Below are 17,187 nucleotides of genomic sequence, written 5' to 3'. Positions count from 1 at the left end.
CAATGGCAGATGGGTAATAACTGCAGCCTTTCCAGAGCCAACAAACACATATATATGATATAGATATAGGCTATAGGTTTCTCTCAGTAGGCTAGACAGCTGGTTTGTGATGCAGAACAAGACCAGCAGCGCAGGTTCAATTCCTGTACTGGGTGAGGTTATTCACAAAGGCGCCGCCTTCTCAGTCTTGCCACTCTCCCGAGGTATGATGATCCTCAGGTTAGACCAGCACCAGTCAGCTCTCACCCTCAAAGGGGAAAGCAGTCTATGACCATCTGGGACTATGGCGACTTTACCTTTATGATACAGAACTACCTTCCCCAAAGTACAAATGGGAGAAACCTGGCTCATAACATCGCAATAGTGTGAGGGTGGGGTGCGAACCCTAATTACAGCATATCCAAAAATAACCAAATATTCATCTGAATTGAGTCACTAGGCCATTAAATAAAAACTTCAAAACATTTCACCAATTCCTTAACAAGAATCTAAGGAACCTTTCAAGATCAGTGTACAAAATCTCAAATTTACAAATCTGTTAATCTTTCCTGGGCTTTGCACCTGGATACGATAAGTACGTTCTAGAAGAGCAGGGTTTTCAAAGTGCGGGTCGCAACCTGGAGTGAATAGTTGTGGTGGTCCCGATCTCAGCCATCAGCAGTTACCGTATTTTTATTGAGAATGGTGCCCCTGCCGCCATTTAAATGAGAAGGAAATGAGGGTGTGTGCAGTCTTCCGACCAGAAGCAGCAGCAAGCAGGTCATGCGCCCTGCACATACACCTGACGTCAAGCTGCCTGTACCTACATGCTTTTATCACCAAATCACAGGGGAGAGCTTCCTCCACTTTCTAGCTGCTGGCAAGCAAGGCACAAGATGAATCGTTTTCTTACAATTCTTACAAGGGACGGCCAGGTACACAAATAGGCAGTGTCTCGACCGGATAGGATGTCACAATTGAATCTGGAGAGTGCAGCTCAGGAGAATCCACAGTAGGACAGAGCAGTACTAGTTTTAGTTCTGTAAAGAGCTCCAGGGCCTCTGGAGCCTACAAAGAAACTTAACTCAGGAACACAGCAGTTTGAAGATGGTTTATTGAGGTATGGTTTTGTCAATTGTACCAATGCAAATAAGGATGCAAAGCAGCCCATATGTGTCACCTGCAGGAAAGTACTGGCAAATGAGGAGAAAAGGGGCGGCATTGTGCCACAATAGTTAGCACTGCTGCCTCAAAGCGCCACGGACCTGGATTCAATTCTGGCCTTGGGTGACTGTATGGAGTTTGCATGTTCTCCCTGCGTCTGCGTGGGTTTCCTCCCACTGTCCAAAGATGTGCAGATTAGGTGGATTGACCATGCTAAATTGCCCTTTAGTGTCAAAAAGGTTAGGTGGGGTTATGTGGCATGGCCTAGGTAGAGTGCTCTTTCGGAGAGTCAGTGCACACTAGATGGGCCGAATGGACTCCTTCTGCACTGTCGGGATTATATGAAGTTTCAGATTTTGAAAGAGAAGTGGTAGGTGAAAAATTCATTGGGGTTGAGACCCCAGTCAGTTATTAACTTATAGCTGACCTCAAATCAAAAGCGCTGCTGCACCTAACCTAATGGTAGCACATTAAAAACACAACAAAAGCCCATGAGGCTGTCAGCATTCTGCAGCAGCATCTCTCAGGAGTATCCAGTAGAGTAATACAAGCATTTTGTTGCTATTGCCCTTCATGAAAATCTACATGTGAGGTTAGATTTTCTGTTCTCAAAGATAATATAATCTATAATCTTTATTATTGTCACAAGTATTCACCTCCTGGGTAAAACTTCTATACAACGCTCCCATGGTGAGCGTACGGACAAACACCACCAATTCCCGATACGTCCAGCTGCACAGGGGCACCAGACAAGGATGCCCAGTCCCCGCTGCTGTTCGCTCTGGCGATCGAACCACTAACAATCACGCTCAGAGCAGCAAAAAACTAGAGGGGGATCCGAAGGGTCGGCAGAGAGCACAGAGTCTCACTCTGCAGATGATCTGCTCCTCTACATTTCGGACCCACAAAGCAGCATGGACGGAATAATCGGGCTCCTGAAAGAGTTTGGTGCCTTCTCGGGCTACAAACTCAACATGAGCAAAAGCGAGATCTTCCCGGTACACCCACAAGTAGGGGGGGGCAGCACTAATGGGACTGCCGTGTAAACAGGCTCGGCACAAATTCCGCTACCTGGGGATCCAAATAGTCCATGACTGGAAAGGGATCCACAAATGGAACCTCACCACCTCACCAGTCTGATGGAGGAAGTAAAAAAGGACCTGCAAAGATGGAACACACTCCCACTCTCCCTCGCGGGGGGGGGGGGGGGGGGTCCAGACAATCAAAATGAACTGCCCAGGTATCTCTTCCTACTTAGATCCATTCCAGTCTACATCCCCAAGGCCTTTTTCAAGGCACTAGACAAAGTAATCATGGCGGGGGAAGAATGCTAGTATCCCAAAGAAGGTCCTACAAAATACAAAATTCCGGGGGGGGGGGGGGGGGGGGGGGGGGGGGCCTAGCCCTCCCAAACCTACACTTCTACATCTGGGCGGCGACGGCCGAGCGAATAAGGGGATGGATAAAAGAGCCAGAAGCCGAGTAGGTGCGCGCGGAAGAGGCCTCCTGCATGGGGACCTCCCTCCGGTCCCTCGCCGCGGCAGCACTCCCATCCCCACCCAAAAAACACTCCAGCAGCCCGGTGGTGATAGCCACCCTCCAATCCTGGAACCAACTACGGCAGCAATTTGGCCTGACCAAAATATGGGACAAAGCCCCCATCTGCAACAACCAGAGGTTCCCGCCACCTTCAAATGGTGGGGACAGGACGGAGGGATACTGACAGTCAGGGACCTATACACGGACGGCAGGATCGCAACACAGGACGAACTGACAGAGAAATTCCAGCTAGCCAGGGTGAACGAGCTAAGGTGTCTACCACTCAAAAACTTCCTACGAAAGGAGACAAGGATGTACCCACAATCGCCACACCAGACATTACTGGAAGAGTTACTGGACGCAAGCATACTAGATAAAGGAAACTGTAGCAACATGCATGACCGACTGGTAGAAAGGGCCGACACCGTACTGGACGCAACAAGAAAGAAATGGGAGGAGGACCTGGGGATTGAGATAGGGTGGGGACTCTGGAGTGAAGCACGGCACAGGGTCAACACCACCTCCATGTGCGCAAGGCTCAGCCTGACGCAGCTAAAAGTGGTACATAGAGCCCACTTAAGAACCAGTGTGAGTAGGTTCTTCCCGGAGGTGGAATATAGATGTGAACGGTGCCAAGGAGGCCCGGCCAACCACGCCCGCATATCCTGGTCTTTCCCCAGCCTTGCGGGGTATTGGACAGCCTTCTTCGAGGCAATGTCCAAAGTGGTGGGGATGAGGGTGGAGCCATGCCTGAAAGTGGCGATCTTCAGGGTTTCAGACCAACCAGATCTATTCCTGGGGAGGAGGGCGAACGCCCTTGCCTTTGCCTCCCTGATCGCCCGCTGTAGAATCCTGTCTGGCTGGCAGTCAGCAGCACCACCCAAAGCTGCAGACTGGCTGTCCAACCTCTCGGAATCTCTCCAAATGGAGAAAATCAAATTCGCCACCCGAGGGTCAGACAATGGCTTCCACGGAACGTGGGAGCCATTCACCTAATTGTTCCGGGACCCGTTTGTGGCCAACGAACAAGCAGAATAGCCAGGTAGCCAAGAATCAGGGGAAAGTAGCCAAAGCATGAGAGGGAGAGATAGACCGGGAGAGCGGAGGGGGGACAGCTAAACCCAAGAGGAAAGAAAGGCGAACCACCGGGGGGGGGGGGGGGGGGGGGGGGGGGGAGACAGGGAACAAGAGGAGAATCAGGGAGGTTTTGGGGGGGGGGGGGGGGGGGGGGGGGCTGGGGAATGACAGCTGGAAGAGCACAGGATACGATGACAAACTTGGCACCTCCAGGAACAGAGAGCAAGGAGAATACAGGCGAAAGACAGGAGGAATGGCTGAAGCGGAGGAGAGCGTGAGACAACAACGGCAGCGGGATCCGTCCGGGAGAAGCAAGCGACAACACCAACACCAAACCCATTCGAGTATTGCCCACTGTAATTGTTTCTCCGGCACCCAAATGTATATTTACTTCCCCAGTCTCCCCCCCCCCCCCCCCCCCCCCCCTCCCACAAACAGTTGCCTACTTGTGTTGTAAATAATTTTGCCAGTTGTACAGCGTTGCACAATACCCTACCAGTTATTCAATTTTCTTTTTTATTACTACTTTTTTTGGGGTATGTTTGGGTGTGCCATTCTCTTATATTTCTTATTCTGTGTACATAACGGTAAATATACTTTGTTCAAAAACCCAATTTTAAAAAACATTTATTTTTAAAATTGTCACAAGTAGGCTTACATTAACATTGCAATGAAGTTAGTGAAAATCCCACGTTGCCACACTCCGGCGCCTGTTCCGGTACAGCGGGAGAATTCAGAATGTCCAATTCACCTACAAGCACTTCTTTCGGGACTTGTGGGAGGAAACCGAAGCACCCGGAGGAAACCCACGCAGACAAGGAGAGGACGTGCAGACTCCACACAGACAGTGACACAAGCGGGAATCAAACCTGGGACCCTGCCGCTGTGAAGCAACAGTGCTTAACCATTGTGCCACCGTGCTGAAGATGGCACAAAGGAACTGGTTTAAGTCTGCACCAGATATGCACATTGCCCTCTCCTCTAACCTGCTTGGAGTGAGATTGAGAGGACCAAGCAGGCTCCACTTTTGCATTAAAGGCAAGCGAAGGTCAGCAGGCGTGGGTGCAAAGGCCGGCCTGCAAAGGTGGGTTCCGGCAAAATAAAGTTTGATTATCACCGTTTTAGAGGATCTGAGAAACTAAATCTTCAAAACAATAAAAATCAACTTTGGATATTGTATACATCAAAATTGGTAAAACATTATTCCTAACTCAGTGTTCCTTGCTACTAATTCTTAAGTTTAAAGTCCTTTGTCACTGACTTCCCAATCAGAGACAAAGATTCATTATTGAAATGAATCAAAACCTTTCATACGTGAATTACACGGAGGATGAAGAATCATATTGGACTCCCTCGCCATAGATGCTGCCGACAGACCTCGAGTTTTTCCAAGTATCTAGTCTTTTTGCACTGAGGATTAAACTGATCCCAGCCATCCTGACAAAGAACTGGTCAAACTTGCGCAGTGAGGTGAAACAAGCTTTCAAGTCAGTTAAAAAACACAACTAGCATTTAAATTGCATTGTTAACACAGCAAAACATCCTAAGGCTGCTCAAGAAGTGCAAACGTAGAATTGAGGAGCTAAAGGGGACGATAGCACAGGTGAACAAAAAGCTTGGTCATAGAGATAGGCTTTAAGCAGTGTCTTAAAGGAGAGATTTCAAAGCGGAGAGGTTTAATGAAAGGAAGAGCAAAGATCGGGGCAGAGGGTGGCGACATGTGGCACAGTGGATAGCACTGGGGCTGTGGCGCTGAGGACCTGGGTTCAAATCCCGGCCCTGGGTCACAGTCCATGTGGAGTTTGCACATTCTCCCCGTGTCTGCGTGGGTTTCACCCCCACAACCCAAAGATATGCTGGTTAGGTGGATTGGCCACTCTAAATTGCCCCTTAATTGGAAAAGAAAAATAATTGGCTACTCTAAATTTATTTTAAAAATTATGGGGGCAGAGATGGTTAAAGGTATGGCTGCCAATGGTGAAGCAAAGGAATTGGAGGATACACAGGAGGCAGCAGACTTGGAGGAATGCTGAAATGAAAACAAGAAAATGCTGGAAACACTCGGGTCAGTCAGTATCGGTAAATGAAACAAAGTTAAAATTTCAGGTCAATGAATGCAGAGTTCCTGGAGGGTTTTTAGTGGTGGAACTGGTTACAGAGATAGGGATGTACAAGCCATGGTCGAATTCGAAGACAAGATGAGAATTTAAATATTGGCACATTAGTGGGTTGGGAGCTAAAGTAGGTCCATGAGTATAGAGGCGATAGAGGAACAAAAGGCAGAGTGCTGTGATGGAGGTGGAAGTAGAGAGTCGCTGTGACGCCGATGAAATGGGGTCAGAAGCTCAACTCAGGATCAAATAGAATGGCTAAAATTGGTCCAACCTCAGACAACTGCCAGAAGATTGGTGGCTGGGGAATGGCGATTGTGATGGAGACCAAAGTCAGGATTTTCCTCATCTCCAAAAGATGGAAATATCAGCTCATCCTGTACTGAATTTCAGAGAAGCAGTGTGACAATGCAGAAGCAGTGGAGGGAAGGGGCAGTGGTGAGGTAGAACTGGGTGCCATCAGAGAACATCATACTACACATTTCCAGATGCTGTTGCCAAGGGTTGGTGAGAAATAGAAAGAGAGTCAATGATGTATCCTTGAGGGCACTCGAAGCCACACAGGTGTCCTCTGGCTACAACTGGATAGGTAATAGTGGAACCAAGAGAAGGGAGTGCCACCCTGCCACCCAACTAGTCAACAGAATAGAGTCTTTGAAGGGATTGGTGTGGACAATTAAGCACATCACAATGGTGCAATCACTGAAGTGACCTGGTAATGATTTGACACACTTGGCGTCATACTTCCATTCGATTTACTTGTAAGGAAATAAATTAACAGCCCAACTTTTTTCATCAACGACAGGAACAGACACTGGGGACGCTCAAAGGCAGGCAGCCTCTGGGGAGAGGTCATTGGAGCTGATGTTTCGGATGTGGGTTCATTGATTGACCTGCCTTGTTTCCTGGTTTTCTTTCAGATTTCCAGCAATTGCCTTAACCTCCAGGCTTATGGGCCAAGCACTGGAAAATGGGATCAGTGTAGTTAGATCTTTGTTGACCAGCATGGACATGATGGGCCGAAAAGGCCTCCTCCTGTGCTGTAAACATCTATGAATCTAATCAAGCTTTTGCTTTATTTACAAGTTTTTAATTCACCATGGAGCTGTTTCATGGCATCGTCTAGCAATCCATACAGCTTTAAAGTCCACATCATGGAATAACAATCACTTCAACACGGTTCTTTAAAAAATGCATTTCTTTTAACACCTCCCTGACTTCAGTTGGTAAGATGGTGCAGCGTGGACTGGGCCACAGGGACACTGGCAGTAGTAATGAACTGGGAAGGAAAAAGGAGTGAGCAGAAAGTCTGCTAAGCCTCTTTCCACAGTGATGCCGCCTTTTGGAAACAGACACTGGGGCAAGGACAGAATCGCATTTGGCTGTGACAGTCTCCCCATAATCAAGGTTTTACATTGCTCAGAAGCAATGTTTTCAGCACGATTGATCTATGCCAACATTTATAATAGTAAGAAGTCTTACAACACCAGGTTAAAGTCCAACAGGTTTGTTTCGGTGTCACTAGCTTTCGGAGCGCTGCTCCTTCCTCAGGTGAATCTGAGGAAGGAGCAGCGCTCCGAAAGCTAGTGACATCGAAACAAACCTGTGGACTTTAACCTGGTGTTGTAAGACTTCTTACTGTGCTCACCCCAGTCCAACGCCGGCATCTCCACATCATGGCTAACATTTATAATCTACGCGAGATGGTTAGTTCCCTACTTCCTCTAACTGTACCAGCATATTCATAGAATTGACAGTGGAGAAGGAGGCCATTTGCCCATTGAGTCTGCACTGGCCCTTGGAAAGAGCACCCCACTTAAGTCCGCACCTCCACCCTATCGCCGTGACCCCGCCTAACCCTTTTGGACACCAAGGGTAATTTAGCATGGCCAATCCACCTAACCAGCACATCTTTGGACTGTGGGAGGAAACCATCTTCTATTCCTTTCACGCTCATGTGCATTCTTTAGAAAAAAGCCATGTGCCGAGGCACTGGACAGCAATTCAAATAGATGAACGTTATCTTGTAAACGTCTTCTCCGAAAGGAGGCGTGAAAGTCCAGGAGGGAGGAAAGAAATAAAAAATCTTCTAATGGCTTCTCAATTTATATGGCTCGGGGGGGCGGCAAGTCAAACAGATGGCTGCGGAAGAGATTTATCACAAACACATGGCTGCAAAGGCTATGAGGGCGTGCTCAATAATATGACACTCTGCATAAACTATATCTTGTAGCCACTGATTGATGACTGTTGAAAGGTGGATCGAATTGCAAATAAACTGTGAGAAGCTCCATTGGATGATCCGCAAGCGTTGCAGGAATATTCCATTACAACTCCCTTGTGGAACGATTGAGGACAAGTCAATAATGCGATCACATTCATCAGAGCATCACGCGAACGAAGGAACAATATTTATATAAAACAAATGGTAGAAATGTTGTGACTGCTTTTATTGAATCACATTAGCTTCAGCATTGACCTAGGTTCAATCAGGATGTCTCAAGCTACATCGGGGCAGTGAACCTTGCAATGTGGCCTGGGTGGTGTTCATAGTCCATCTGCACTTGACATGTGCCCCTGGGCCAGCTTCCAGTCAGTGCGTGAAGTTGGCCCAGTTGGGGTTGAGTGTGGGCGTTGCTAGCTGAACCAAGTGGCTTGCTGGGCAATTGCAGAAGACAGTTAAAAGTTGACCACATTGCAGTGGGTCTCGAGTCAAAGCCAGACCTGGGTTAAGGATGGTTTCCTTCCCTAAAGTGAACCAGGTAATTTTATTTTACAACAATTGATAATAGTTTCACAGTCACCATCACGGAGATGAGCTTTCAATTCCAGATTTGTTAATTGAATTTAAATTCCACCAGCTACTGTGGTAGAATTTGAACCCATGTCCACAGAGCATTGTAAGAAGTCTTACACCAGGTTAAAGTCAAACAGGTTTATTTGGAATCACGGGCTTTCGGAGCGCAGCTCCTTCATCAGGTGAGTGAAGAGGTAGGTTACACAAACACAGCATATATAGACAAAGCCAAAGATGCAAGATGATACTTTGAATGCAAGTCTTTGCAGGTAATTAAGTTTTTACAGGTCCAGATGGTGTGACTTGGACAACTTGAGATGAGCTCCCTGCTGCAGTCCAAGTCGTACTGGTTTCATCAGTCCAAAGATGTGCAAGTTAGGTGGATTGACCATGTTAAATTGCTCCTTTATGTTCAAAGATGTACAAGTTAGGTGGGTTTACGGGGATAGGGCAGGTGAGTGGGCCACGGTACAGTGCTGTTTCAGAGGGTCAGTGTAGACATGATGGGCCAATTGGTTTCCTTCTGCATTGTAGAGATTCTATTCTATGGGAGTTATTACAGGGAAAGGTTTTTTTTTTTTAAAATGGAGAAATATTTCCAGACAATATTCCAACACTGCACACAGTAACCCAAGTTGTTGCACTGTAAACACTGATTCCTTGTCAGGAGCTTAATGGAAGAACATCTTGCCTGTCAACTTATGTCTCTACTGCTTAACTAGCTGAACCAAGTGGCTTGCTGGGCAATTGCAGAAGACAGTTAAAAGTTGACCACATTGCAGTGGGTCTCGAGTCAAAGCCAGACCTGGGTTAAGGATGGTTTCCTTCCCTAAAGTGAACCAGGTAATTTTATTTTACAACAATTGATAATAGTTTCACAGTCACCATCACGGAGATGAGCTTTCAATTCCAGATTTATTAATTGAATTTAAATTCCACCAGCTACTGTGGTAGAATTTGAACCCATGTCCACAGAGCATTGTAAGAAGTCTTACACCAGGTTAAAGTCAAACAGGTTTATTTGGAATCACGGGCTTTCGGAGCGCAGCTCCTTCATCAGGTGAGTGAAGAGGTAGGTTACACAAACGCAGCATATATAGACAAAGCCAAAGATGCAAGATGATACTTTGAATGCAAGTCTTTGCAGGTAATTAAGTTTTTACAGGTCCAGATGGTGTGACTTGGACAACTTGAGATGAGCTCCCTGCTGCAGTCCAAGTCGTACTGGTTTCATCAGTCCAAAGATGTGCAAGTTAGGTGGATTGACCATGTTAAATTGCTCCTTTATGTTCAAAGATGTACAAGTTAGGTGGGTTTACGGGGATAGGGCAGGTGAGTGGGCCACGGTACAGTGCTGTTTCAGAGGGTCAGTGTAGACATGATGGGCCAATTGGTTTCCTTCTGCATTGTAGAGATTCTATTCTATGGGAGTTATTACAGGGAAAGGTTTTTTTTTAAATGGAGAAATATTTCCAGACAATATTCCAACACTGCACACAGTAACCCAAGTTGTTGCACTGTAAACACTGATTCCTTGTCAGGAGCTTAATGGAAGAACATCTTGCCTGTCAACTTATGTCTCTACTGCTTAACCTGGTACCATTTTAGTTACATTACAACTTTCATATCAATATAATGCAGTTTTGGCACTAAACAAATGCAAAATCTTATGGTGCTTTGCATCATGGTGAATAGTTTGGCATTTCCAGAGTGTGACAGGGTTAAAACTGTTCTGGCTTCACACTTCTGAAGGGCAACCAAGGATGGGCAATGACACCCACATCCTGTAAATGAATATTTAAAACATGGCTGATTCTTTTTTAAAATAAATTTAGAGTACCCAATCGTGGCCAATCCACCTAAACTGCACACCTTTGGGTTGTGGGGGCGAAACCCACGCAAACACGGGGTGAACGTGCAAACTCCACACGGATAATGACCCAGAGCCGGGATCGAACCTGGGACCTCGGCGCCGAGAGACAGCAGTGCTAACCACTGCGCTACCGTGCTGCCCTAATGTTTTTTTTCTCCTTTTTAAAAAAAATTTAGAGTACCCAATTATTTGTTTTTCCAATTAAGGGGCAATTTAGAGTGGCCAATCCACCTAACCTGCACATCTTTGGGTTGTGGGGGTAAAACCCGCGCAGACATGGGGAGAATGTGCAAACTCCACACGGATAGTGACCCTGGGCCGGGATTCGAACCCGGGTCCTCAGCACCGCAGTCCCAGTGCTATCCACTGCGCCACATGCCATCCTCGTGCTGCCCTAACATGGCTGACTCTTAGCTGCCCTCTTGAAATGACCCAGCAAGCCACTAAGCTCAAGGGCAATTAGGGATGGCCAACAAATGCTGGCCTTGCTGGTCATGCCCACATCCCATCGCAGACAAAAAAAACATTGACTAATATATGATTTCTCAAAGTTCCATTATTACCATTTCACGAATCATAGAAGAATCACAGAATTCCGACAGTGCAGGAGGCCATTCGGCCCGTCGAGTCTACCCCTACCCTCTGAAAGAGCACCCCACCGAGGCCCACTCCCCACCCTATCACCGTAACCCCACCAAACCTGAAATTCCCTTGAAGCTTAGGGGCAATTTAGCACCTTGAGCAGAACAGTAGCAGTGGCTAGCACTGTTGCCTCACAGCGACAGGGTCCAATTCCCGGCTTGGGTCACTTGTGTGTGCACAGAGTCTGCACATTCTCCCGTGTCCGCGTGGGTTTCCTCCAGGCACTACAGTTTCCTCTCAGTCTAAAGGTGTGCAGGTTAGGTGGATTGGACACGCTAAATTGCCAGATAGTGTCCAAAAGTTAGGTGAGGTTGTTGGGTAACAGGGATAGGGTGGAGGTATGGGCTTTAGGTAGGGTGCTCTTTCAGGGGCCAGTGTAGACTCGATGGACCGAAAGGCTTCCTTCTGCACTGTAAATTCTATGATTCTGGCCGGTCACTTCTTCAGCTTTACAAGTCGAAGCAGTGATCTACAGATATTGAAGCACAACAAGGCTTAGCTGCATAGAATGAAGCAGGGTACCAATCCAGGGTCCTGATCCAGTCACCCTTGCTACAATGTGTGAACATTGGGTGCTGACATGATGGAGAATGGCCTTGATGTCCCTCCACAGTTAAAAAGGCTGCTGACACTTGCTAATGGAATGCATAAAGACCAGATACGAGAGGGGGGAAAACAACAAAGTTAAAAAGTGTGATTTAAGATTCTGCTTCTCCTGCTGAATAAATGCATAGATTCCAAGAGCTCGATCAGTAGAAGTGGGCAGCACGGTAGCACAAGTGATTGGGCAGCACGGTAGCACAAGTGATTATCACTGTGGCTTCACAGCGCCAGGGTCCCAGGTTCGATTCCCCGCTGGGTCACTGTCTGTGCGGAGTTTGCACGTTCTCCCCGTGTCCGCGTGGGTTTCCTCCGGGTGCTCCGGTTTCCTCCCACAGTCCAAAGACGTGCAGGTTAGGTGGATTGGCCATGCTAAATTACCCGTAGTGTCCATAAAGGTTGGGAGGGGTTATTGGGTTGCGGGGATAGGGTGGAAGTGAGGGATTAATGTGGGTCGGTGCAGACTCGATGGGCCGAATGGCCTCCTTCTGCACTGTATGGTCTATGTAATCTATGTAAAGTTGCCTGTGTTTTTTTTCATTTTAGTAACAAAATATCCAACGCAGTGTCCCCAAGCAGCAATTTAAATCACAAATTGCCAACATGGATACTTCAAACGACAAAGGCTGATTACACAAACCAGGGTTAGAAAATTTAAATAATGCGCAGTGCCTCCCCAACAGAATTTATTCAAAAAATCTTTCAACCCATTGCACTTCTTCCCCTTCAATACAAATTCTCCCAAATGTAATTACCCAAACTCTACCATAACTGTATCTGCTCAATAACCATCACAATATTGAAAGGCTGTTCCCCTAAAGATGGGAAATGCCCTTATCTACTCCAGCATCTGGACTAGTCCAGCACATTCTGTATCTGTCATGCTACCGCATTCATTAATTACACCAAGGCCATTAGGATTACTTGTGCTCCTTTTCATTGTGACAAAAAACAGTCAAGGTCCTTGCTTCTGATTCCAACCCATTGGCTTAGTGGTGACAACATCATTCAGCTGTTTGTGGGTTCAAGACCCATTCAGATTTGAGTGCATAATCTAGATTCACAATTAACAGTCCAGTGTTGCGAGAGTGCTGCATAGTCAACCATTTTGGGGGGGTCGGGGGATTAAACATTAAATTAAGTGTCCCGGTTTCAATTCTGGCCTTGGGTGAAGGAGTGCTGGGGATGGAGAGTGGTGAGGATGTGGTTCGGGATGATGAGTGGTGTGGGGTAGTGCTAGCATTTATTGACCCTTCTTAACTATTCTTGCGAAGCTGACGTTAAGCTGACTTTTTGAATTGTTGCAGTCCATTTGGTGGTAGAATTACAGCTTTTCCCATGCATCTGCTGCTCTCATCCTTTTAGATGTACAGTTGTAGGTTTTGAAGCTATTGTCGACAGCCTTGGTGAGTTACTGCAGTGCATCTTGTAGGTACACACTGCTACCACCATGCGTCGGTGGTGGAGGGAGGTAAGGTGGTGGATGGGGTGCTCATCAAGCCGGCAGCTTTATCCTGGATGATGTCGAGCACCTGGAGTGTTGTGTTCAGTTTTGGTCTCCTTACTTGAGAAAGGACGTACTGGCACTGGAGGGTGCGCAGAGGAGATTCACTAGGTTAATCCCAGAGCTGAAGGGGTTGGATTACGAGGAGAGGTTGAGTAGACTGGGACTGTACTTGTTGGAATTTAGAAGGATGAGGGGGGGGGGGATCTTATAGAAACATACAAGATTATGAAGGGAATAGACAGGATAGATGCGGGCAGGTTGATCCACTGGCGGGTGAAAGCAGAACTAGGGTGCATAGCCTCAAAATAAGGGGAAGTAGATTTAGGACTGAGTTTAGGAGAAACTTCTTCACCCAAAGGGTTGTGAATCTATGGAATTCCTTGCCCAGTGAAGCAGTAGAGGCTCCTTCATTAAATGTTTTTAAGATACAGATAGATAGTTTTTTGAAGAATAAAGGGATTAAGGGTTATGGTGTTCGGGCCGGAAAGTGGAGCTGAGTCCACAAAAGATCAGCCATGATCTCATTGAATGGTGGAGCAGGCTCGAGGGGCCAGATGGCCTACTCCTGCTCCTAGTTCTTATGTTGGAGCTTCACTCACCCAAGCAAAAGGAGAATATTCCATTACATTACTGACTTGTGCTTTGTTGATGGTGGACAGGCTTTGTGCAGTCAAGAGTTTTTAAAAAATAATAAATTTGGTGTACCCAATTATTTTATTTCCAATTAAGGGGCAATTTAGCGTGGCCAATCCACCTAACCTGCACATTTTTGGGTTTGGGGGTGAAACCCACTTGGACACAGGGAGAATGTGCAAACTCCACACTGACAAGTGACCCAGGGCCGGGATTCGAACCCGGTACATTGGCACCGTGAGGCAGCAGTGCTAACCACTGAGCCATGTGCCACCCCCAAGAGGGAGTTATTCGCTTAAGCATTTCCAGCCTCTGACCTGCTCTTGTGGTCACAGTATTTCTTCGGCTGCTCCAGTTCAGTTTCTGGCCAATGGTAACCCCAGGGTACTGATCGTGGATTCAGCAATTGCAATGTCATTGAATGTCAAGGGCAGATATTTAGATTCTCTTTCACTGAACTGGCACTAGTGTGGCACAACTGCTGCTTTCAGCCCAATGCCTAAACGAGGTCCAGGTCTCACTACATGGTTGACTTATGAAGTAGCTGAGGACAGTTGGACCCAAAACACAACCCTGAGAAACTCAGAATCATAGAATTTACAGTGCAGAAGGAAGCCATTCAGCCCATCGAGTCTGCATCAGTCCTTAGAAAGAGCACTCTACTTAAGCCCACGCTTCCACCCTGCAACACTACCCAGCCTGGCCAATCCACCTAACCTCCACATCTTTGGATTGTGGTAGGAAACCAGAGCCCACGGAAGAACCACGCAGACACGGGGAAAATACACAAACTTGAGTCACCCGAGGCTGAAATTGAGCCTTGGGGGGGCCTTGGGGGGGGGCCTCGGGGCGGGGGTTGGGGCCTCGGGGCGGCGGGGGGGGGGGGGGCCTCGGGGCGGGGGGTTGGGGGTGGCCTCGCGGCGGGGGTTGGGGGTGGCCTCGGGGCGGGGGTTGGGGGGGGCCTCGGGGCGGGGGTTGGGGGGGGCCTCGGGGGCGGGTTGGGGGGCCTCGTGGGGGGGGGTTGGGGGGCCTCGGGGGGGGGGTGGTTGGGGGCCTCGGGGGGGGTGGTTGGGGGGCCTCGGGGGGGGGGGGTGGTTGGGGGGCCTCGGGGGGGGGGTGGTTGGGGGCCTCGGGGGGGGTGGTTGGGGGGCCTCGGGGGGGGGGTGGGGGTTGGGGGGCCTCGGGGGGGGGTGGGGGTTGGGGGGCCTCGGGTGGGTTGGGGGGCCTCGGGGGGGGTTGGGGAGCCTCGGGGGGGGGGGTTGGGGGGCCTCGGGGGGGGGGGTTGGGGGCCTCGGGGGGGGGGGGTTGGGGGGCCTCGGGGGGGGGGGGTTGGGGGGCCTCGGGGGGGGGGGGTTGGGGGGCCTCGGGGGGGGGGGGTTGGGGGGCCTCGGGGGGGGGGGTTGGGGGGCCTCGGGGGGGGGGGTTGGGGGGCCTCGGGGGGGGGGGGGGTTGGGGGGCCTCGGGGGGGGGGGGGGGGTTGGGGGGCCTCGGGGGGGGGGGGGTTGGGGGGCCTCGGGGGGGGGGGGTTGGGGGGCCTCGGGGGGGGGGGGTTGGGGGGCCTCGGGGGGGGGGGGTTGGGGGGCCTCGGGGGGGGGGTTGGGGGGCCTCGGGGGGGGGGGGGGGTTGGGGGCCTCGGGGGGGGGGTTGGGGAGCCTCGGGGGGGGTTGGGGGGCCTCGGGGGGGGGGTTGGGGGGCCTCGGGGGGGGGGGTTGGGGGGCCTCGGGGGGGGGGTTGGGGGGGCCTCGGGGGGGGGTTGGGGGGCCTCGGGGGGGGGGGGTTGGGGGGCCTCGGGGGGGGGGGGGTTGGGGGGCCTCGGGGGGGGGGGGGGGTTGGGGGGCCTCGGGGGGGGGGGGGTTGGGGGGCCTCGGGGGGGGGGGGGTTGGGGGCCTCGGGGGGGGGGGGGTTGGGGGGCCTCGGGGGGGGGGGGGTTGGGGGGCCTCGGGGGGGGGGGGGGTTGGGGGGCCTCGGGGGGGGGTTGGGGGGCCTCGGGGGGGGGGGGTTGGGGGCCTCGGGGGGGGGGTTGGGGGGCCTCGGGGGGGTGGTTGGGGGCCTCGGGGGGGGGTTGGGGGGCCTCGGGGGGGGGGGTTGGGGGCCTCGGGGGGGGGGTTGGGGGGCCTCGGGGGGGGGGTTGGGGGCCTCGGGGGGGGGTTGGGGGCCTCGGGGGGGGGGGTTGGGGGGCCTCGGGGGGGGGTTGGGGGGCCTCGGGGGGGGGTTGGGGGGCCTCGGGGGGGGGGGGGGGTTGGGGGGCCTCGGGGGGGGGGGTTGGGGGGCCTCGGGGGGGGGTTGGGGGGCCTCGTGGGGGCCTCGGGGGGGGGGGTTGGGGGGCCTCGGGGAGGGGGGGGGTTGGGGGGCCTCGGGGGGGGTTGGGGGGGCCTCGGGGGGGGGGGGTTGGGGGGCTCGGGGGGAGGGGGGCTCTGGGGGGGCCTCGGGGGGGGGTTGGGGGGCCTCGGGGGGGGGGGGGTTGGGGGGGCCTCGGGGGGGGGGGGGGTTGGGGGGGCCTCGGGGGGGGGGGGGTTGGGGGGGCCTCGGGGGGGGGGTTGGGGGGGCCTCGGGGGGGGGGGGTTGGGGGGGCCTCGGGGGGGGGGGGTTGGGGGGGCCTCGGGGGGGGGGGGTTGGGGGGGCCTCGGGGGGGGGGGCGGGGGTGGGGGGGCCTCGGGGGGGGGGGGGTTGGGGGGGCCTCGGGGGGGGGGGGTTGGGGGGGCCTCGGGGGGGGGGAGTTGGGGGGGCCTCGGGGGGGTTGGGGGGGCCTCGGGGGGGGGTTGGGGGGGCCTCGGGGGGGGTTGGGGGGGCCTCGGGGGGGGTTGGGGGGCCTCGGGGGGGGTTGGGGGGGCCTCGGGGGGGGTTGGGGGGGCCTCGGGGGGGGTTGGGGGGGCCTCGGGGGGGGTTGGGGGGGCCTCGGGGGGGGTTGGGGGGCCTCGGGGGGGTTGGGGGGGCCTCGGGGGGGGTTGGGGGGCCTCGCGGGGGGGTTGGGGGGCCTCGGGGGGGTTGGGGGCCTCGGGGGGGGTTGGGGGGCCTCGGGGGGGGTTGGGGGGGCCTCGGGGGGGGTTGGGGGGGCCTCGGGGGGGGGGTTGGGGGGCCTCGGGGGGGGGGTTGGGGGGCCTCGGGGGGGGGGTTGGGGGGGCCTCGGGGGGGGGGTTGGGGGGGCCTCGCGGGGGGGGGGGGTTGGGGGGGCCTCGCGGGGGGGGGGTTGGGGGGGCCTCGCGGGGGGGGGTTGGGGGGGGCCTCGGGGGGGGTGGGTTGGGGGGGCCTCGGGAGGGGGGTTGGG

General features: G+C 52.6%; 1 protein-coding gene across 1 annotated transcript in view; it reads right to left on the bottom strand.

Moving 5' to 3' along the window:
• The window catches only part of ip6k1 (inositol hexakisphosphate kinase 1), a 145,548-nt gene that overhangs the window by 128,019 nt on the left and 342 nt on the right, over positions 1-17,187 (bottom strand). The gene's annotated exons all lie outside the window — the stretch shown is intronic.

Source organism: Scyliorhinus torazame, chromosome 13, assembly GCF_047496885.1.
Source record: "Scyliorhinus torazame isolate Kashiwa2021f chromosome 13, sScyTor2.1, whole genome shotgun sequence".
Taxonomy (NCBI): Eukaryota; Metazoa; Chordata; class Chondrichthyes; order Carcharhiniformes; family Scyliorhinidae; genus Scyliorhinus; species Scyliorhinus torazame.
The sequence above is the reverse complement of the archived record's forward strand: the minus strand, read 5'-3'. Positions and strand labels throughout refer to the sequence as shown.